The following is a 22,608-nucleotide window of genomic DNA, read 5'->3' as shown; positions in this document are numbered from 1 at the left end:
ATTCGTGCCACACCTTGGCTTCAGACAACTATTACAGTACAGTATCCAGCATATTCAACCAGCTTTACGAACTGGGGAAAGTGTAATCCACTGCCTTTTCTCTCTGCAAAAAGTTGAAGCTATTCTTTTTTGTTTTCCAACTTTTTCCAACGCTTCAAGAACTGTGCAGAAATTTCATTTCAAGTTTATCTTGCGACTTTTGAAAATTACAAATGCTTTAAGCTCCCACTTCCCCTTCATATGAGAGTGAGCGAGTCCCGCGGAGCTGTTTTCTCCGGCCGGGGGAGACGCATAAAAACGAATGATGGCAATATTATTTCTGAAAACTGAGTTGACGTTATTGCAGTTTCATGCGTCAAGGGAAATCATTGTGTCCTGGACTGCAGCAAATGATTATTGAGAGCTAATAGGGGTGCAATGTTTAATATAACAGAAAGAACAGACAAAATCACTCATAGCACCTCAGGGAATGAATTAAAGGGGGTGGGGGGGGGGGGGAGAGGCATCTCTGCAGAAAGATCTTTATTTCCACCTGCCTGGCTCTGTGTTGCATCATTACTGGAACACACGATACATCTCATACTGTACAGCTGGGTGGGCGTTGAATTCCCAGATTGCAGTATTATCTGCAGTATTTACTGAAAACCAATACGGGCAACAAATATTGACCTGCAAAAGATACTCGCCAACAATGGGATTTCAAACTCTATAGACCATCTGGTACATGTTACTTCTATTTCTTGAGCCATATTGCGTTCCCAAGTATACACATCCTTCCGTGTACACTTGTGTTTTCCAGCAGCCGGAGCCAAACGAGGATAGATTTGCTCTCTGCAAACTAGTTCATATATAATTTACTTCTTTAAGGGGTTGGAGACATGCAGCCCTGCAGTGGCCTGTGGTGTCAGGTCATTGAGTCTCCTCCACATCCTGGTCCCCAGGCAGACGGAGATCTCCCTTCCATTGACCTTCTGCAGGGCTCTTGTGTTGTTGTGGAGAGAAGCTGCAGGCTCCCTGGAGGCCTGCTGCATGTGCATGCGCGTGTGTGTGTGTGTGTGTGTGTGTGTGTGCTTATCAGCAGGCTAACCAGAGAACCTATTTCCCACTACCCTTCAATGAAGGGCACCCGAAGAGGTTCCAGTACAGGTGGGACTGACTCCACCGGATATCTGGCTGCAGAGGGAAGAAAGTGAAAATGAAATGTATCGCATACGCTACAGTATGTCACTGAGTCACCATGGCCAATGCTATTCCTATAGACTCACTGACATAATATAGTCCAGCTTGCAGCCGTCTATGCAGTAGACAATAGCTGTATTCAGTGGAAAGAGCATTGAAAATTTGCCATGACTTGCTTATTTTGATCTCCATTCTCTCAGCTGCTCTCTACTGTGAGCCATTCGGGTGCAAAATGGGTTTTGGTACAGTGTATATATAATAGGTGGAGGACGTGTTGAGAGTTGTGAAACATGCCCACGTTATTGCCCAATGTCAAACCAGCCTCCCAGAGCCTATACACAGCTTGTAGCATCTCACCCTGACCTGACCTTACTGTATGGCTCTTATCAACCTGTCACAGCCCAGCGAGGATTCTTTCATCATCCACATCTCCGTAACAGGCAATGGGATATCCGCCGTACTGGGCAGTCGATCTGCTGCCATGGTTATTCAACACTTTATCTGCACCACACTTCTGGCAGTCGCACCAACTCTTTACCTAATTCAGTGATACAGTAATTGTAGGTAATATATCTCTTTCTTTGCCCACAAACAGTCTCACAGAGGCCCCTTTTCCACCGGTTGGTTCCCAGTGGGAACCGGTTCAGTTCTTTTTGGTTTTTACTAGTCCATGAGCCAGAGCTCCAAAATTGAAACGTTAATTATGAATTGAGTGCAAAACCATACCTATATTAGATTGTTATCACCATGAAACTTCCCCAATTGAGTACTTACATGAAGACAATGATTTATTGTACGTTATTTTACGTACGTTTATTTTACGTTTTTAAATATGCAAATTAGGCATTATGTAGGAAAATATGCAAAATAATCGAAAATATGAAAAAGCTACTACTGTGGAAGGGTTATCATGTATTAATTTACTTGTATTGATCCTATAAACAATTTAATATAGGGTATAGTTTGCCCACCAATTTTGGAGCTCTGGCTCATGGACAAAAAAAAAGGAAAAGGGGTCAGACTGGCCAGTCTCTCTTCCCCCCCTCCCCCACCCCCCATTTTCGGCCACCACAGACCTGGCCCTCTGCATCATCTCAGATTGCTGGAGGTCTCAGCAGAGCAGCTAGTGGCGCGAGTGGTGATTAGGTTGGAAGGTCAGGTGGAATTGATTCCGAATCCTTCCCCCATGGCTCAGCCTTGTGCGACTCAAGATCAGGGATGGCTCTACAGTACACACAGCAGATTTGTATTAGTGTAGGATTATTTTAGAAATGTAAGACCTCTCTTATGTGCCCTCCACCACCACCTGCTTTCTCTCCCTTCCTTTGGGCTTCCTCTGACCCAATTACCACTGCTGAAGTGCCCTTGAGCAAGGCATTGAACCCCTACCATGAAATGTTCTATGAGCAGGGCCTGGCTGTAAACAAGTTCTTGAGCTTAGTCCAGTTACCCTTCCTGCTGCCCATAACTGTACAGCAGGGGTGCCCAAAAGGTAGATCACGATCTACCAGTATATCACAAAGGCTGTGCAGGTATAGATCACAACTCTAAAGAATATTTAATTTAAATGTAAAAAAATATATTTTGACATCTGCCACTTGAATTACGGTGACTTGATTGATTGACATCAAAAGGGCCTGTTGTCGGCTCAAACGCCACAATGCAAGTATTTTGTTTTCAAGAGTGTTACTGTCTGTAGCATTACCAATGAAATACAAGAAAATCCTACCTATTCCATTTCATCCTCCTCAATTTCCCATTCAAAGTGCATTTGTCTAATTATTATTCCAAAGCCCACTCAGGTACATATTTAAACTATTTTCAGCAATGGCATAATATTGTTTTTCGGTGGGTAGATCTTGTCCAGCTGGTCATTTTGAAAGTATAGCTCTACAGTCAAAAAAGAATGGGCGCCCCTGCTGTACAGCATCGTGGAAACAGATCTGATCTTGGTTTAGGCTACACAGCAAGCGGTGGTCAGGCATTGGGAGAGCAAGGCCAGCCCCTATAACAGATTGGCTTAATCGAGCTCAATTGATTTGATTGGTTGGCATACGGCAGCCAGAATGAGCTCTTCCGGTGATTCATTATTACGGCATTAAATCAGCCATTTTGCTCATGGGGATAACCCTTCCATGTTTTAGCTTTGCAAGAATGATTTAGCCCATGTCTACGTACGGTATATGTACAATCCATTGGTGTGTAACCAGTGTTCTGGCCTGGTGCCTGCCTGTGTTGAACAAAAAAAATAATCTATAGTGAAACATCATTGCCAGCTTTCAGTGGCTACTTGATCCCTTAGCGTTAAACCTCTCTCCTGTCCAATAATTAACAACATACTGGTAAATGCCTGACTATTAACACCATATCAAACTGTTTGCATTCTTTCCGGAACGACGACATGTTTTTGAGTGGTGCAACCACTCCTACAACCAGCAATGTCCCTATGTATGTGTTCACATATGTACAGTATGTGTCGTCCGCCTATGTATGTGACGTTAATGAGCACGAGTATGACTATTAGGACCAGTAGGGGCGCTGAAAACACAGAGAGAGAGATAGTGCTGTACTGTTGCCTGCTAATGAGAGAGGAGGGGGGGGAGAGAGAGGGGAGTTGCACCACTCAGTTCACACGGGTGTGATTTTTGTACAAGTGTGGCCTGTGCAGTGTTAATTGTGAGTGACTCGAAGGAGGCACACGTTCTTCTGACATCGTGTGCTTCATGTCATGTATTGCAGACAATATCTGAGCAGCACGCGCATCAATTTGACAGCATGTTGTCTTTACGCCACATCAAAATGACGTGACAGCAGGTTGCACGCATGTTTTTGTTGATTGGCACAAAGCTTACAAGACACAATTGTCGAAATGCCTCTTTTCTAGTCATGTTTATGCAATGTTGGGGGATGTACTGATTTAAATACAATCATGAAAAGCACACTTTCATTATGGCTTCTAGACTAGTGCGTCTCTCAAAGACTCAAATCATTTCTTTAGATCAGGGTTCTTCAACAGGTAGTCCGGGACCCCTAGGGGGTCCTCAGAATTACCACAGGGGGGGGGGGGGGGGGCCCAAATCTTTGTGTGATAGGATAGTATCCCTACTCTGAGGATAACTGAAAATAGCCGATAAAGCTCACAACGTCAATGACCAAGTGACCTTGTAGATCTGCTATTTCCAGCAGAGGTTTGGTGCCGAGGATACCAATTACACAGTGTATGGTAAGGATTACTAAGTATTGACAGTTTAAGTGCAGGTTCAGGTCTGGAAATACACAGTAACATGAGTCCAACACGCTACACAACACTGATAGTGTTGTCAAGCAAGTCTATGAAGCTATATGAAATCTATGAAAACGATTAATCTACATTCTACAAGATAATTTCATACAATATGTATAGTGGGGGCTCCCTGCTTCATCTCTCACAGCTAGGGGTCCTTGGCCTAAAAACATTGAAAGACCTAGTATAATACTGTGTGTGTGTGTGTGTGTGTGTGTGTGTGTGTGTGTGTGTGTGTGTGTGTGTGTGTGTGTGTGTGTGTGTGTGTGTGTGTGTGTGTGTGTGTGTGTGTGTGTGTGTGTGTGTGTGTGTGTGTGTGTGTGTGTGTGTGTGTGTGTGTGTGTGTGTGTGTGTGTGTGTGTGTGTGTGTGTGTGTGTGTGTGTGTGTGTGAGCGAGCATTCCTGCACTTTGCATCGAGGGATCTATTGGATATTCTGACTTTCAATTGTACATGTATTTTGTTTTGATTGTATTGTTCCACATTTGCTTTGGCAATGTAAATGGAAAATTGAATTGAATTGAACATTGCGTGCGTGCGTGTGTGTGTGCGTGTGTACATGCACGCATGTAGGTATATATATATGTATATGTGTGTGTGTGCTGTATATTTCAGTGTTTATTTCTTCAATAAATTGCTGTCCTCCCCTCTCTGTGGGTGGCAGCATGGGGACACACATGGACGGTGGCGAATGGGTGTAAAATGTCGCTGCTGCTAAGCGCCTCTCCACATAACGTCCCCGGGGAAACATAGAGACTGCACTCTCCCTCACCTTGCTTTGCTAATGTCCGCAGGATATGGGGAAGGTGTGGGTGGGTAGGCGTGGGGTCGAGGAGGGGGAGAGAAACAAATGCAATCATGACGTAGGACGGTATAGAGGAGGCTGCTGAGAATGGTAATGCTATTATAATGGCTTTGAAGGAATGTCTTCATAAATGTCTGGTCTCTGGGGAGCAGAGAGGGGCGAGGTAGAGCTCATTCCGGTGGATGGGGCTGTTTTTTTTTAACCATGTGGTCCGCATGAATAAATTCATGTCCACTCCTGTGTGCCGGTGCAGAGCCTCTGTTTGCTCATTATGTATGCAGCTGGCTCCGGTAGCCCGTTCCCGAGAGATGAAAGTTTGTAAACATGAATAATAATTAAGAACGGGTCTACAGGCAGGTAATCTGCATGTGTGTGTTCTTCGGGCATCTTTACTCGGGTCAATATGCATCCATTTGGGGGGGCTGTGTTGTTGTATTAGCATTTTTTCTTTTTTGCACATATAGGCCTAATGTTTGATCTTCTATTAGAGCAAACTAGAATGGATGTAATTTCTAAATCATTAGAACGTTAGAACCTATGCAAGGATGCGAATGCAAATATATCATGGTCAGCCAGGAGTTTTAAATAGACTTACCGTATATACGCACGCAGGCAGGCACAGTAACAAGGGGACAACATGAACCCACAATGCTGCTTGCATTTGAAATGTGCGCCATAATGTGAGCAACTCGTCAAAAATAGGCAAATCTTGCCATCTTGTAACAATAATCCACTGTAATGGACAACCGCTACCTTCACTTCTTCTGCTGTATGAAACCATGTTTTCTCTGGCCTCAGCTTAAAAAAAATCACACCCGTGTGAAGTGAGGGGCGCTAATATGTTAAAGTCTAACTCATGATTAGGTGATGTAATGGTGATGTAAAACAAACATTAAAGGTTTGAGTTGTTTTCTCGTGCGTGTACGCACGTGCGTGCATGTGCGCACGTACGTCCATGCATTCCTGCACTTTGCATCGAGAGATCTATCAGTTCGGCAGAAATTGATTTATTGGATATTCTGACTTGAAGTCTATGAAAGAGTGCTTTTGAGAGCTGTTCCCCCGTTACAATGGAAGTCAATGAGCGACTGTTTTTCTTAAATTGCTAATAAACAACACAACGGTGTGAAATAACTCATGGAATGGACTAGTTTGCCCATAATTTAGTTTAGTTTAGTTTATTCGCACAATAAAAACATAACAAAAAAGGTAACATCAATAAAAGATATTTCTCTTGTGAGAAAAGAAACCCATGGAGGGTCTATACAGTATGTGGTTCTCACCAATGATTATATACAAATAGTAAGTAGACAAAGTAATCAAACATAGGTATGGAAAATATCAAATATAAATACAACAACAAATACATTATTTACACGTGTGTGTGTGTGTGTGTGTGTGTGGGTGGGTGTGGGTGTGGTAAGAAAACAACCCAAACCTCTAAAAAAGTGGTCTTACCCTTTAAATTGTTAATGGCATTTGTTAGGGACAAGATGACGTACATTTTCCCTTCATTGTCAATGGCGTTTTTAAAACAAACATTGAACAAAAAAGAAATCACACCCTCTGTGAAGTGAGGGGCGCTAATACAATAAAGTCTTTCTCATGTTGATTAGGTGATGTATTAGTGATGTAAAACAAACGGTGCCAACACAAACATTAAACGCCATTAACAATAAAGAGACTATATGACGTGAAAACGACACATTATGACGTACATTTTCCCTCCGTCGTTCAACATTAAACCTGTGTATAGGAAGGGCTAGCGCCCCTCAAAAAGTATGAATATGTAGAAGCACTCTCTGCCGCACCGAGAAAGGCTTCATCGCGATGAGCTACGGGGGCACGGCTAAATTAGAACGGTGGGGTTTTATAGATTAGATAGGGCCTCTGGGTGCATCCAGATCCCCTCTATCCTGACTGACTTGTCAACACATTGACAGGACGCTGACGATTCATTAAGAGCCCAGTTTGTTATTACTATAACAAGGGGAGGTGGTTGATCTTGGGATGACATTGGCGGTGCCAAGCAAAGGGATACAGTATTCTGCAGCCATCACTTCACCTGGCCCCTAACAAGCCCCTGACAGCAAACACATCTTTGACAAGTACACCCCCCCTCTCCACCCGTCCTCCCCCTTTTTATAGATAGTCTTAAGACCTTAATCCGAATCCAGTGACAGGCTCATCCTCAGTCAATAGGGTAAATAGAATCTCATGCTAGGGCTGTGCGTACTTGTCCAAAGGCTGGTTCAAGTATAGGCATGCTCCGAATCTTAAATTGGAGCTCACCTTAACCCATTCTGACCTGAGATCAGATTCATACGAGGTTTCCACTGGACACACACTGGTCTGATTAACCCATTCTGACCTGAGATCAGATTCTAAAAATGTCAGTCGTTCTTCGATTTTTCAAAAATAGCTAAAGCATAACATGATGCTATAACACCAAAATGGGTTCCCATTCAGAATGGGTTAAAGGAAGGGTATTGAAGGAGAGTGTGAAACATGCTGTCATACTCTATGACGCCTCTTTGTCTTTGATTCATTCTATAGGACCTCAGCTGCTAAAAAGGAAAAGAAAAATCACACTTGTGTGAAGTGAGGGGCGCCCACTGTGGCTGTTTTTTGAGTTTGGGGAAAATGAAGCCTCATTTTCATGGCAGCGTCACTTTCATTCTTCACTCGTCAATGTTTGTTTAATTGCTGCCCTAAACAAACATCAAAAGTCCATTATTATTTTCAAAAGCCAGGAATTGAAGGGGCCAGCGCCCCTCCAAAAAGGATTGCATGAAATGTCCAAATTAGCTCTTTGTTATAACATAGTTTATAGGACATGATAAGTTACAGATTTCAGCTTTATCAACAATTGTACTGAGCCGTTAAATTAAAAATAACTGTATTCCACTACAATTTAGGCATTTAGCAGTAATTGAATACAGAGCGATTTACAGTAAGCAAGAACAAAACATGGGAATACATCAAATACATAAAAATAGTCATCAAGAATCCTACGTATAAGCTAAGAACCTAACAGTGGAATATAATGAAAAATGAGCCTTTGTGTATGCTAGGAAGATCTTTGAGGGTAGGGCAAGTGTCCTGGTGGTACTAGCACTAGTACTGTATATTTAATTGATTCATTTAGTTCACTTTTAATTATCTTGTAAGTGTGTACGACTGTACGCAGCCTTTATTCTGCATGTCGTAACTTGTGGGTGCATGATATCTCTGTTCTGTCAGCCGTGATCCATGCAGCCACCTTTCCCAGCTTTAAGCTGGAGCATGTGTGAGGATACTGCTATGTGCCATGTGCCCTGCAGGTCCCAATCTGTCTTTGTTAGCCTATCGCACATGCCTACGCAAAGACCGATCACCATCTCCTCCAGCCAGTGTGTTCTGGAATATTTTGGAGAGCACTTATAACACAGTTAAACGACATATGAACATAATGAGACAGACACAATTCAGAGTTTCAGAGCATTAGAATCTTGTATTCGAATACGGAGCCAGAAATGAAGCGTTGCAATGGAACACCATGTACTGACTCAACACAACTCAGTCAGACTTCAGCTTAAATACAATCCTACCCCCCTCAGGGAGTAGGTGGGTCTTAACCTTAGAGTATATATGAATAGAGACGGCACCGGATTCCTTCTCCCATCCACTTGCATTAAGTTGCTCAAAAGCGCATGAGGCGATTTCACTCCTCCTTCCGTGTAGGAACAGAGTGCATTCTGGGATGGATTTGCCCCAAACACATGACTATCATTGTGCCGCTTGTGCGCGTTCACGTATGAAACATTCGTTCACGTGTCATGGCCCCAATAACATGAACGTGCGCAATGATAGTCAACGGACCAGCGCTGGCTCGAGCTGCAATACCAAATCCGGCCACTATGTCCATTTCGCCTCGGTTTCCTCCGTGTGCCATCTCTATTCATATATACTCTAAGGTCTTAACACATGAGACAATGAGAAGACCCCCCCCCCCCCCCCCAGACCACACAAGTCACAGGTCAAATGTCAGTAATGACAGAAAACCGCTTCTCATAGTTTAGTTTCCCATGAGTGATTTGATCTCCTTAAATGCATAACTTAGGTATTCCACATTTCCTATTATATATTGCAGTGGCTAATATTACAGTTCAGAGTGACACTTTTAACACGGTGCCTTTGCTTCTAGATTCAACAGCCATCTTCAGTATGTCTGTTTGACGATTAAATTAATCAAATTCATTTTTAAACTGTATCTCTGTTATCTGTGCTGTATATGTTGTATTGTGACGGGAGCTGTGTAATGAATGTTGTAATCACATGTGGATGAATCATATGCCAGCTTGCCTCATTGTCTTAACACAAAGCCCCTCTACATTGAGTAGTTGTTAACTTTATCAGGATGTCAATAGTCATTATTGCTTATCTTGTCTTGATTAGCCCATGAGCTGCAAAATCAATTTTGCATAATCCAATCCCATTCAGTCGGTCAAAAGATCACACTGTATAATGACTCACCAGTCAACCATTCTCTCTTACATTAATTTCCTTCCTTCCCAACAACAGCATTGCTCCATTTTCGAGGCCATATACACTATACAGTCACAACTAAAGAATACATCTGATTCGGAATATCACTTAACATATTTCCCTGCGGGGGCTATCGGTCAAACAATGCTAATCGGCAGACCAATAATAATGTTGAGCAACATTTGTGAAACAGCCGTTTCACAAAATGTAACAGACAATATTATATAATAAATATGATCCAGTGTGAGTCTGTGAGGCCTGCAAACTGGAGTGTTAAAGGGGGAGGAACATGACCTTGTTTGGCTTAAATCCTCATTGGGAGGTGACCTCATGGGATAACTGTAAATCTCCCATCATCCCAGGACAGACCATCCCCGATGATCCTGCTGCTTCTGTATTATTGCTTTGTCTCAAACCCACTGCAAGACGCGTCGGTTATTACTCTGCGAGTTTCTGTGATCAACTCCACCTCTCCACGCCTGATTACTTGATCAAGTACTAGATTGACTAAAGCAGTATAGGAACGGAACAGAGAAGTGATAATAATCCCCCTCACTCCCTCACTCCAGCAAATCCAATTTCGACAGCATATTGTGGTGGATATAGGTGTTCATCCTCGGCTGAATTTGATGGAGGCCTGCAATAACAACATATGGGCTTGCACTGTGGTTAATACAATGTGACATTGCCACGAGTGGGCTTTGTTTTTCCACATCCCTTTCGTGATATCTAATAATCCATCGAGGAATAAGAAATCAATGTGCTTTCTTAACCCGTTTAGGCCTGACGTCGAAAAAAAAAAAGAAGTTTGCTCTGAAAGAATATATAATCAAAGATTTGTGCTGCATTTTGCACGATTTTTCAAAAATAGCAGACCTACAAGCTCGTAGCACGCCACTCGGTGGCGCGCTATGAGCTTGTAGATCTGCTATTTTTCAATAGCTAAAGCATAACATAACGCTTAAAACACCAACAGGGGGTTCCCGCCCAAAATGGCTTAAAAAAAATCAATAACATATTGAGATGAGTCTGGTGTTCGTAAAGGATGAAAAAGGGGAAATTGTTGAATAATCAACCTACTGTTGCCTTCACGGGGCGCAGAGGAAAAACCATAGGACATCGCAGAATTGTTCCCTGTTTGCAGTCCCGGCCTATAAGCCCTCCACATTTGTGGATCTGGGTACACTAATTTGATTTCACGGCATGCCATTGAAGATGCATTAATCTTTCCCAGGCCATCGTGTGCCCCTGAGCAGCTGGGGGGAAAGAGCCAGAGTGAGACACAGAGAGGAAAAGTGGGGTCTGTGCTATACGTGTCTCCCATGCTAACAATGTTCTGCCCGCCAACAGAAGCGCATCCCTCCAGGCAGGCCATGTAAACAGTGCACACCATCTCTAAATCACATTCACACCCTCGGAGACTTGCTCCATCTCTCTCTCCATCTCTCTGTCTCTCTCTCTCTCTCCCTGAAAGCAGTGAAAGAATGGTCACTTCGAGTCTTCGACCCTGCCAATAGGCAGCAACAGAAGTGTTTTTCTGCATTTGAAGTGGATGATCTTGTTTCTTTTTCGAGTCATTAACTTGTCCATTATTACAGTATACCAAAGTGATTTAATATTGATCGTATAATTTGAGACTAATTCAATTAAAATGAGGAAGGCTCAAAATGCCTTTATCACAAACGCAATTTTTTTCTATCTACTGATCTATGTATTTGCCCTAATTGATGGCAGAGGCTTTATATGACTCTGCCTTTGTCCTTATGTTGATCTTGAAATGCTGTGACGTTTTTGAGGGTCGATAGCCACTGTCCAGCTTTGAGGGTTTTTTTGTAAACACAAACATTGTCCTAACACAAACATTAATGCCATTGACAATGAATGGCCAGCTTTGAGTGTTTGTGTAAACACAAATATTGCAGACAGAAGTGAGGACGCACATTTTGACTGGCCAGAATGAGATGCATGGGTGTGTTTTTGAGGGGCGCTAGCCGCTCCTATATTCCGCTATTAGTGTAGATTTCGTCTTACACAAACATTAAATTCCCATTGACAGAAAATGAATGGAGAATGTACGCCATATCTGGACGAGCAAATCAGCTATTATTGTCCTACATAAATTCCCATTGACAATGGATTGAGAATTTACATCACATGTGTCTGAGCAAATGCATGTTACGTCATGATGATGTACGATGACAAGAGCGCCCCCTCACTTCACACGGGTGGATTTATTTCTATTTTTAGGAGCAAACCCTGCAGTGCTGATAATATTAGTAAATGTATGCTGTGCAGTGGTGCCATATACTGAGTATAGCTGTATACTGTAGACTGGCACACAGTCTGGGGGCCAATGCTATTGGCCCCCAGACTGTGTGCCGTGATAACCTATGTCACATAATCAAAGCTAATCCATAGCCTTAAGGCACCTTCTCATAACTTTAGAGTAAAAAAAGAAAAGAAAAGAGAGAAGATCTATTGATGAGATAATGTCCCGGAGTCGATTTCGTTCAGTGGAAATCAAAGGAGATGTGGGGAGTATAGAGGGGAAGGAGATGAATAGGTCTGGCCCAGCGCAAACCCCCCCACCAACCTCCTGTCCCCATTGGCCCAGCGCAAACCCCCCCACCAACCTCCTGTCCCCATTGGCCCAGCGCAAACCCCCCCACCAACCTCCTGTCCCCATTGGCCCAGCGCAAACCCCCCCACCAACCTCCTGTCCCCATTGGCCCAGCGCAAACCCCCCCACCAACCTCCTGTCCCCATTGGCCCAGCGCAAACCCCCCCACCAACCTCCTGTCCCCATTGGCCCACCCAGCTGCCATCTCGCTCTATGGTACGACGACACTGCTCTGCCAACAGCTTTCTTGTCTTATTCCATTGATCCATTTTAACAACGCGGTTTGTGAGCGCATCAAACGGCACGTGCCACGCTGGATATTTGCCCCCTCCTTTCCCGCTTTTCAAAGGGAAACGATAAAGCCATGAGAATATGAAAATGCTCTTCACAGGGGTCTGTGAAGGAGGCAATTTCCATCATGGCCATGTCTATTTCCTATATAGAGAAATAAACACATCTCTCTGATGTTCCTCCACACAGAGCAGTGGTGACTATACTGTTACTAAAGCTCATAGAGAGAGGGTGAACCGATTGGGGGAGTATTAAATTAAGGGAGGATGCTGGAGGTTTATTTTTATCATTTGGTTTACACCCCTGGGGTATGTAATCATAGCCATAGCATTCTTGGGCTCATTAGCATATTCATGCATCATGAGATATTTATTTGTTCACATAAAACTTTGTGGTTGTCCATGATAAGCATTTTTGACTGCGGTCTTTGGATTATGATTAGGCAGGACAAGCCACATTGTGAAAGTGGCAGAACAGGATTAAAATATGGATTATTGCAGGTGCATTTAGAATACTCACAAAACCAGCTATACACGACAACAGCATCATATGATGAAGAATAAATCAGGATTTAATTCACACCATACCCGATTAGGCCTTGTAAATCCAGGTAGCGACAGAGGTAGTAATTGTTGAGAAAGCAGAATTTGGCTTTACATGATTAATAAATGAAAGAACCCTGTCTGTTGTCCTTGAGATTTATTAAGGGGTGGAAGTTAATTAAGTTAATTAAGAGCATGGAAGTGCTGCTTGAGGAATAGGAGCAAGGCCAGGGTGGATATGCTTGTATTGTACACATTTCTTAGATATGACAGATTAGGACATTTACCATGCCTATAGACCAATTGTCAAAGATGTTATATTAAGAAGCTATTATAGACGGCACCCATGGAGGGAAAATCCCTCCAAGCAATTTTTTGTGGTTTGATAAATACCTCTTTTTCAAGATTCTACGACCCATCTTTAACACCAATATCCTACCACCATACCATTGTACTATATAAACATCACACCCGTGTGAACTGAGTGTTGCAATTCCCCCCCCCCCCCCCCCCCCCCCCCCCCCCCTCTCTCTCTCTCAACAGCGCCCCTACTGGTACTCATAGTCATACTGGTGCTCATAGTCACATAGGTGGTCACATAGGTAGGTGAACACTCAACAATAAAGCATCTGGATATGGAATAGGGGTTGTCTTGTCTGTATCTGTCAGTGTCCCCTCAAAACTAGACAAATCACAGAGCATGCTGCACTCCTAAAACATTGCTGCTTGCAGCATTAAACAAAAACTGTCTGCAACCAGTCAATTCTCAGTTTGAAAGTCAAACTGAGTGTGAAAGTTCCCAATATTTGATAATCTGTGTAATTAAAAATGTATTAGCTGCGACAGAATAACAAGTATATAAGCCACTGAATCTGTGTCCCGAATTGCTTTGTAATACCGGTAAAATGTGACTGTAGGCCTATTGTCTGATCCTGGATCACAAAATATGATTTCAAAATCTAATCTAATCAGATAGGGATTAAACGTTTGCATTCTTGGGCCCAAGTCATTAGGTGACTTTTAAACTGTGATCATACGTAATCTATATTTATATTATTTCTCTGCAGAGTCAGAATGACATTATGGGGTATAGCCTTCAAAAGGCATTCTGAATACTTTTCTGCCTGCTTCTTTTATCAAAGATCCATCTTTCCAAAAAATATTTTCTTCGGTAGCTCACATAGTTTTTGGGAGGCTTTTTAAGGATGTTAACACTCGTCAGTTGGAACCATTAAATCAGTACGCCCAGCCATTTGCAGCTTCAGAGCCCATTTCACGTGCCACAGACGCCATCTTGGTTCGTGCTAGATATCATAGCATGTAGCCAAAAGACCCTCGAGAGGATCGACAACCACTGGAGGTTTGATTATTTCTAACGCAACAAACGATGGGCCGTCAAAAACACAATCTTTTGTTAGAATTGGAATCATTGATTTAGATTAAGAGTTATTCACGTTTTAAGATTAAGACCACTTTGACTAGCCGGAAATTACATCGAATGTTGCCCAATAGACGCTCCCAGACTGTAGACTTGTGCGCTCTGTTATGAAACAAGTAATGTTCCGTCTTTTGACTAATTCTGCGTCTATGGCGTCGGGCATAATTATTTAATTGGACGGAATCCTCCGTCTGGGGCGATAAGAGTGTTTGGTTCAAAAGTCCACAGTCCACATATCCAGTTCGACAGCCCTGAACAGTTTCTGTGTTTTAACACATGGAGTGTGGATGGACAGCTCAGGGGACTCTCTGTGTACTTTCACCTTTCATTGTCCAGAGTACTCAAAGCATACTCGGAGCATACCAAACCCATCCCATTTTAAATACAATCCTAATGGACAGGTGACACAGACAGTTTGGGGGGGGGGGGTCCCGGAACTTCCAAAACAGTCGCGAAATGTCATGGTTACTGTGTGGGTGAATTAGCAGACAACTCTCTCTCTCTCTCTTTCTCTCTATCTCTCATGCACGCTCCACATTGTAATTAGAAGGTAACAGTGCAACACTATCTCTCTCTCTGTTTCTAGCACAACAGCGCCACTTTTGCCCCTATTGATACCCTAAACATAGGGACATACGGCCATAGGGACATTGCTGTTCCTTGGAGTGGCTGCACCACTCAATAATTACTGCTCAATAATCACAATCAATAATTACAGACCTCCTAGGCGGACGTCTGCTCAGTTTGTGCTTTGTGTCTGTGCAGACATAAGGCGAACCCAAAGTGGACCTCCACTCATCTGGCCTTTTGAGGGCATGAGGGCAGGGGCTCAAGCCCTCCCTTGGGTGCTCTCTCTGCATGTGTCTGGACCAGGGGGGCAGTGAAGCCAATAGTGTCTGAAGCCAGTAGGAAATCCTGACTTCCTGAAACTGCCTGTTGTGGCGCTGTCATTGGGCCCCCAAAAAACCCATAGCTCCATAGAGGTCCATATATTTGGGCCCAACTTCACCTAGACTGTATTACCTTAATAAACATGGTCATGAATACTTTCTGCTTCCAGTCACTAGTTTAAAGTCCCATTTCTCATGTCATAATATTCTTTTTGGAAAATGATGGTCCCATTTATAAAAAAAAAGTCAAGTCTGTTCTGTTCTGAGGGGCGTGGCTACTGTTGCAGTCTATGATTATTTGCTAACAGATTACAGTACAGTTAAAATGTTACTCTTTAGGAGGAAGTGGGGCCCTGAGCAGCCATTTTCATAGCCTATCTTTTAATAGCAAGGCTCTGTATAGTCCACATAATGTCACAATCTGCTTTTGTTTCTCCTCTCTAGCCACATCCTTTCTTAGGCCCTTTGCTACTCTCCTACTAATCCACCAGATGCCCTCAGACTCTCCCCCCCCCCCCCCCCCCCCCCCATCACCTGACCACCCATACACACCATTGTGTTCCTGCAGATATTTAACTGGACCTTTCCCACTCACTAGTGGCCATATTGTCAAAGTTTCTATGCATCATGCCTTTAAGGTTTTCAAGCCACATATACCTGATGCTGCATTCTGTTACCCATTTCCTGTAACCCTGTACCTGAACCGGTTTCCGCCTGGATTTGGGATTCTTCCCTGCTCCTTTTTGCATTTGTTTGCTTGCGTTATACTGCTGTCTTCTTGTTTTGACCCATGCCTGTCATCATCCCGTAAAGCCTTCCCTTTTAGTTTTGATTGATCGACACCCTGCCTCAGACGTCTGCATTTGGGACCTTATTCCCCTGTCTTCCCGTTTCCCTGCACTCACCAGTGTTGACTCATGAGTCATGACACATACATTCTGTATACGGGAGATCAAACTGAGACGCAGAGGTGATTGAAGTGACAACTTCTGCTTCGATGCTAATGGAACCCATATAATTGCACAAGACATTAAGGGAGTACTGAGGCTATCACGGAGCGCACACGCCGTTATTTCTCAGTGCAACACCTCATTAATATTTGTTATTTTTTCCTTGTTTAGTTCCCCCCTTTACCTCTTCCTCCCACCCACCCACTTTGTTGGTGGGAGGTGGAAAGGCGGGGCTGCCTTGGATGCTGTGCTGGATTGAAAATGACAGTGAAATGAATCTCTGTGACTCCGGGCAGATGTTTCCTTGTCCGGAATTCAAATTAGAATTGCTAGTTTTGTTTTGTTTGTCTTGTCTTTTTCTTTTGTATAAGGCATGTGAATTTTGTATGCTTTTTGGAAAAAATCATTAAAAAACTTTGACAAAAGAAAACATGCCCTCTAGGGACCCCATTCGGATGCTGTCAATGCACTGACTGGGACAATATCATGTTTAATCAGACAAAAGTGGACAATCTCTGATAATCTCTCATGGTCATGCGGCTTATGGGCCCCCTCTGTCACTGCAACTTGTACGCACGCACAAAGGTGACGGAGAGCGAGGGGCAATCTTTACAAAGTTCTGGGCAGAAATGTCGTATGCCGCTGGTCTTCAGGTTTGTTGTGACCTGTAGTTAGCTGACTGTGTGCAAAGCCTGAAGCCTGGAGGCATTGTGTGCTCCCGTTGATGGAGATAAATGTGGTATAACACTATCATCTAGGAAATGTCGGCTGAAATAAAAGCAGTCGAGTGAGATCATAATCTGTTTGTGAAAGTCTCACGTCGACAAAGACTTGTTTGGCTGTGCTGGCAAAAATCCTGATGGATGAATTCTTCACTCAATATGTTCTTCCGCTGTCAGCAATTACCAGTGTGAGGTAGATTATCTTGATTCCCCAAACCCCTCCTGAGGAGACGATCAATTCTCCAATCTGTGCAGTAGAACACTATTTACCAGCTTGGTTTCCAGCAAACAGTGACACAACCCAAAAAAACCAATAGGCCTACTATAAAGAACCCAATAGGCTTAAAGAACCCAATAGGCCTACTATAAAGAACCCAATAGACCTAAAGAACCCAATAGGCCTACTATAAAGAACCCAATAGACCTAAAGAACCCAATAGGCCTACTATAAAGAACCCAATAGACCTAAAGAACCCAATAGGCCTACTATAAAGAACCCAATAGACCTAAAGAACCCAATAGGCCTACCATAAAGAACCCAATAGACCTAAATAACCCAATAGGCCTACTATAAAGAACCCAATAGACCTAAAGAACCCAATAGGCCTACTATAAAGAACCCAATAGGCCTAAAGAACCCAATAGGCCTACTATAAAGAACCCTATAAAGAACCCAATAGACCTACTATAAAGAACCCAATAGACCTACTATAAAGAACCCAATAGACCTAAAGAACCCAATAGGCCTACTATAAAGAATCCAATAGACCTAAAGAACCCAATAGGCCTACTATAAAGAACCCAATAGACCTAAAGAACCCAATAGGCCTACTATAAAGAACCCAATAGACCTAAAGAACCCAATAGGCCTACTATAAAGAACCCAATAGACCTAAAGAACCCAATAGGCCTACTATAAAGAACCCAATAGACTAGATAATCTATTCTATGCTTGTATGGACTTTGGCTGGTTATATAGTAACCTTATCTAAAAACACCAGATATGTACAGTAGCAATGTATTTGTTTTAATAGCTCTACAAACAGACAGACAAACATAACCTCCAACTCTGTTGGTGGAGGCAGTTAAATTGAGAGTGGGAGTACTTCTGTATGTTGAATAAAATTCCATATTGTCAGGTGAGCCACAACACTGCATAGTACCTGCGGGAAATCTGTCACACCATTTTACTAATTGCATTTTAGTTATGATGGGAGGATGTCCGGGGGCCTTTTTAGAAAAAAGAAACAGAAACAGTGTTATGAGTCCCTTAACTGGTTAACACTTAAATCTAGACGGCACTTTCACTGGCTGCTATTTATCTTCAAATGCAATCACTTTAACTACCCTGAACATCTAAAACAATATTTGCATCCATTTAGCTCCCCATATAATCTAAGGATTACAGAGTATCCTTATTTTACTGTCCCCAGTAACATTAGAAAAGAAGTTGGCCGACGTGCTTTCAAATACAAAGCTCCTGACGACTAGAACAATCTTCCCAGTTCTCTTAGATTGATTAACTCCTTCAATATCTTTAAAGCTATCTATCCTTGATTCCTTACTCAATCTTCAACTTCCCTGCTCCTGCTTCTAATATGCCTCTGATTATTCTTTCGGTTTCCTATACATACAAGCCAGTGAAGATACTGTAATTTAACATCTAAACTGAATGCGCAAGTTTGTATTTGTGTATTTTCATTAATTCTGTAGTCTGTTTTTGGTTTGATTTCTGATCTATGCTCATCATCTTTATGAGTATTGTAATGCATTAAGTGCCTTATTCTCTGGGTGATTAGGTGGGGTGGGAGCGGACAGTTTGGGAGAGCTTTTTTGTTTTTGTTTTGTAATGTATGCATGGATGTATGTTGTATTGCTTTTGTATACTGCATTTGTTTTCTGTTGGACCCTCTCGAAAACGAGATGATACACAAGTAAGACGCGCAAACGCGGGAAGCGAACGCAGCTCGTACATATTTGTGGTTTTTTAAGATTTTTTTAAAGTAATTTTTTTTTAAGTTAAGGTGTGTGTGTGTGTGTTTTTCTTTTTTGTGATACAGCTGCGCCCTCTGGTGGCGGGCGGGTGGTGTTACAGCGTGACACACAGACATGATCTGCTAGGTCTCATAGTTAGTGCTCAGTGCGTTCGCAATCACTGCATTCGCAAATACATCTCAAGGGGGTATACTTTCAATAAAGATTCATATATAATATAGAAAACAATTCCTATAACTGCACTGCACTAAGGCTACACTTATAAATCCACTAACATCCACAAACAACAACATTAAGGCTTCACATTACCCTTTTGGAGCACCTTCACTTTAACCTTAAAAATATATAATTCTGAAATTGAGGCTAAAACCATGTGGTTTTCCTTGAATATCTGTTTTAGGGCATTCTGTCCTCATATGGCATTCTGTCCTCATATTACTGTTGATGGTTCTTTCGAGCAGGACTGTGGATGTTGCCCAAGATGGATTCCTCTAGATTTGATTTGATTTTGTTTTTAATTCTGTATTTGCATATCCTCAATTGAAGGAGATATAAACTATCCTTATAATGGAGCAATATATCATCAGTCTGAATCCTTCCTGGATATAATATGAAACTCATATTCTAATTCTCCTTTTCTAATTACAACAAATAACGTACAGTCTCCAATATCATACACGTTCTGTGTGTGCGTGTGCGAGTGCGTGCTCGTGTGTGTAAAATGACAGATTCACAGAATGTGTGATATTGTGTGAATGTGTAAAATTGTATTGCAGTGCTAATGGTGTTACAATCATTATATTATAGGCGAGGTTTATATGGCCCGGCCCCAAACATGTATGTCACTACAGTAAAGGTGAAGTAAATTATTTTCTTTAGTTAAAAATAAGCTATGTTTTCTGATAGGAATCATTGTTATAAACTGTTTGTTCAGTAAGGAGCCCCCCCCATCTCACCAGGTCTTTAATAAACAGAAAATACATTTTCAGATCACAATAACAATTTTATCCAATCGGGAGAGACAACTCACACAGGCTACATAATAAGTGCATTTTGGAAAAATTGGAACTTACAAACTAAGCTAACACAATCTTATGAAATGAAAATATCTTGTAGCGAATCTGTAAAAGCAACAATTTATTGATGAAGTAGTGATTTACCTTTGATTTACCGTGCTTGCTCAAATCAAGTCCTCCCACCCAACGAGGTGGGAGGGCAATTGACATCTTTGCATGAGGTGAAAAGTAACCTCGCGTCACCAGGCTTTCCACCTCGGAGGAGGTGAAAAGTTAAACTATAGACCAATCATTAATTGTTTTTTCAACAAGACCCCAAACACACCTCCAGGCTATTTGACCAAGAGAAGGATAGTGATGGAGAGCTGTGTCAGCTGGGTCACCTGGCCTAAACTCCACTGAGATGGTATGGGATGAGTTGGCTCGCAGAGTCAAGGACAAGCAGCCAGCACCTCTGGAAAACCATTCTAGTCAGTACTATCTCATGAAGCTAATTGAGAGAATGCCTGTAGGGGTGTAGCAAAATTACTTTGAATAATCTAAAATTATAAAAAATGTTATGGTATTATTTCAGTATTTGCATAAGAGATTATTACACCACATGTGTGTCTGCCTCTCATGATCACCCCCCAACTGGCACTGTTTAGTCTATAAATGCACCAAGTCTCTGTACGTACATACGAACGACTGTACGTACATACGGACGTACGATAGCCGGTTGTCCAGAACCAGCACAAAAGCCTCTGCCCGGGCTCTGGACCTGATCACCCCTATATCTCCATATATGGAGTTCTGACAGAGAGCCTATAGAGAGATAGATAAAAAATGAAAAAAATTATGAAGTACATCTCAGTGACATCACAAAGTTGTACTTCATAATGTTACTGATTTTTTTTTCAGACCTCCAGTTCTAGGCAACACAGAATGGGGGGTACTTTTTATTATTTCCACCACACAACAATTCTAAGCTATATTAATGTCATAGTAAAATGTTGAAAATGAGTGGTATTCCCCTATAGTCCACTTTTTCATCATTTCGTCACTTCAGACACAGGTAGGCAGACAATACAGAAATCTCCATATATGGGCACAAAAGGGAAGCAGACAGACGGTCAAAACGGGTGCTATGATAACGGGTATCGCATACTAGGTTCCCAACTTGCATCGTTCCCAAGTAGGACGGTGGCCGACGGGCACAGGTCTAGTTGACTTAACCATTTTGGGCGGGAACCCCTTTTGGTGTTTTAAACATTATGTTATAATTTAGCTATTGAAAAATTGCAGACGAGCTTGTAGGTCTGCTATTTCTGAAAAATCGTTTTTTAATTTCGAGGTCAGGCCTAAATGGACTGAAGCCTTCTCCAGAGTCCAGACATAGCATAGACTAATGAGGGTCTTATCTACCTTTTTTGTTTTCTAAATTAATTCATATGTGTTATGTATTTCATTGAGTCAGTAAATGAGACCAGATACAAAGGGAAGAAACAAACATCATGTCTGTCAGACAGGAGCAGGTCCTGTGAAGCAGGAATTATAGCCCCACAATCTCAGCTGTGAGTCCCAGTATCAGGTTACAATCCAACTTAGACATGGCCATAACATAAGCAATTTGTATTTTATTGAAGTTGGAAATAGCCCTCACTCAGAGAATCTACAGTAAAGACAGGGAAGATACTAAAAAACATGTCGCAGTGAAGCAAAAAATATCAAAGTAACCTTCCCTCCCTAACCTCGCTCTCTGAATTTCAATGAAATGGCTTCTTGGCTATAGCTCTGCAATCACAAAGGCTATATAATCTTGCTACGGAGAGTTGCTCCACTCCACACCAATTTGCTGAATTCATGCTTTCAGTGACTTTTACACTGACTTTTATCTCAAGTGCCCCATAAGTTTGAATTGCGAGCAGGAGTTGAAAAGGTCCAATGAAGATTGCTGTGTTACTGAGGTCTATGTCTATGTCTATGTCTCAGTTCCTTGACATCCTCTGAGCTATGGGGTAAAACCCATATGTACTGTCAATAGGTAAGACTCAGCAGTGGCACTGGCGATACATTCTGCGTCACAGAGAGGATTTTAGTCATTTTACATGAGTGCCACATTGCTTGGCTGTGTGAAAAAAACCAAACACTGGTTTTAGATTTTCGATCAGAGGACTAGTATGGCGTGAAAGGCTCAGAGTGCTATAGAGATTACATCTTTTCGTAGGCCACCCTGGAAGTTGCATCTGCCCTGGAACCACACATTGGATTTAGCATAATTTAAGAAAATAAGCTCTGTAGCAAACGAATGATTTATCTTTTATCACGTTTAGTTCACCAAGATCATTTCCACAAATCAACATTCTTTTTAT

Source organism: Protomyctophum bolini (assembly GCF_963924005.1).
Source record: "Protomyctophum bolini genome assembly, chromosome: 5".
NCBI classification, from domain to species: domain Eukaryota; kingdom Metazoa; phylum Chordata; class Actinopteri; order Myctophiformes; family Myctophidae; genus Protomyctophum; species Protomyctophum bolini.
Note: the sequence above shows the minus strand (reverse complement) of the source record.